Genomic DNA, 1,963 nt, shown 5'->3' with positions numbered 1-1,963 from the left:
AGTGAGAAGAAGAGGCTGGTCGGTCAGAGCTTTTCCAAAAGTGGAAAGTTTGACAAGGACAGCCCTATTTATAGGCTTCCAAAAGAGGAAAGGGTCAGCTGATCGAACAGCATCCCTGATCGAGCAGCTGTCCGATCGAACAGCCTGTTCGATCGGCTAGCCTGTTCGATCAGGTTGCCCTGTTCGATCGGCTAGCCTGTTCGATCAGGTTGCCCTGTTTTGAGTGTTTCGCGACGATTTTTGATATTTCGAGTTCGATGAACGATGATTTGAGAATGATAGAATTCCTAATCAAATTACTTTTAGTCTCAACTACTATATCTAACATACAAGCATCCTTACAACCATTTCGGGTTCGATTTCCATTGAGTTTGATTCACCTTTGAGTCTTGATTGATTTGATTGATTCACCACACACTTTAACATAAAAGTAAACATGCACAAGTAACACGTAAGGCACACACACACGTATAAGAGCACTAAAATTATCCACACTTTGATCTTGATGATTGATTTGATTAGCTTGATTATTGATTGACTAGCTTTATTGCATTGTTACTTCCTATCATTCACAGTCGGTCGTTGATTCACAGTTCGATTATCGGCCGATTAGTTTGATTATACAACACTTACTCCAAATAATATGAAAATCAAAATGAAACTAAAATGAAATTAATCTTTATTAATCTTTAATTCCAATAACAGTCAACTCTTGACTTTGACTTTGACTTTTGGGAAACACGGGGTGTTACAGTCTCCCCTCCTTTAGGGAATTTCGTCCCGAAATTAGGCTGAGAACCGTACATCGCCGTGTGATTTACCAATTTGATGCTTCAGATCTATCTGAACAACTGCGGGTACTTGGCCTTCATGTCACTTTCGAGTTCCCAAGTGAACTCCGCGCCTCGTTTGCCTTCCCATCGCACTTTTACAATAGGGATGCGAGAGCGTCTGAGTTGCTTGGTCTGTCGGTCCATGATTTCGACAGGCTTTTCCACGAAGTGTAGCGTCTCATTGACCTGAAGATCGTCGAGTGGTATTATTGCGTCGTGGTCGGCTACGCATTTTCGAAGGTTTGAAATATGGAAAGTCGGGTGGACATTGCTGAGTTCCTCCGGTAATTCGAGTTTGTAGGCAACTTTACCGATCCTTTCCAGAATCTTAAAAGGTCCAACAAATCGAGGCGCAAGTTTCCCTCTTTTGCCGAATCGGACTACTCCCTTCCAAGGTGATACCTTTAGGAGTACGTAGTCGCCAACTGCAAATTCGCGGGGCTTGCGTCGTTTATCGGCGTACATCTTTTGTCTGTCCCGGGCCTTCACCAAGTTTTCCCTTATCTGGTGGATCTTGTCAGTCGTTTCTTGCAGAATCTCGGGCCCAGTCAATTGTGAATGACCGACCTCGTGCCATACAATAGGCGAGCGACATCTCCTACCATACAAGGCTTCGAAAGGTGCCATTTCGATGCTGGAGTGATAGCTATTATTGTACGAAAATTCGACCAACGGTAGGTGTTTGCTCCAACTACCACCAAAATCGATAACACACGCACGGAGCATGTCTTCAATAGTACGAATCGTTCTTTCAGTCTGCCCGTCGGTTTGCGGGTGGAATGCGGTACTCAAATTCAGCGTCGTACCAAGAGCTGCTTGAAAAGTTTCCCACAATCTCGATGTAAACCGAGCATCGCGATCCGAAATGATGTCTCGAGGCGTACCATGATTCTTAATGATCTCGTCGGTGTAGATTTGGGCTAGCTTGGCCACCTTATAGTCTTCTCGTATTGGCAGAAAGTGGGCTGATTTGGTTAGACGGTCGACTATAACCCAAATACTGTCGTGACCTGATGGCGTGGTCGGAAGCTTAGTTATGAAATCCATAGCTATGCTTTCCCACTTCCATACGGGTATCGGCGGTTGTTCGAGTAAGCCTGAAGGTCTTTGGTGTTCAGCCTTGACTCTTG

The sequence above is a fragment of the Helianthus annuus genome, chromosome 3 (assembly GCF_002127325.2).
Source record: "Helianthus annuus cultivar XRQ/B chromosome 3, HanXRQr2.0-SUNRISE, whole genome shotgun sequence".
Classification (NCBI taxonomy): domain Eukaryota; kingdom Viridiplantae; phylum Streptophyta; class Magnoliopsida; order Asterales; family Asteraceae; genus Helianthus; species Helianthus annuus.
Note: the sequence above shows the minus strand (reverse complement) of the source record.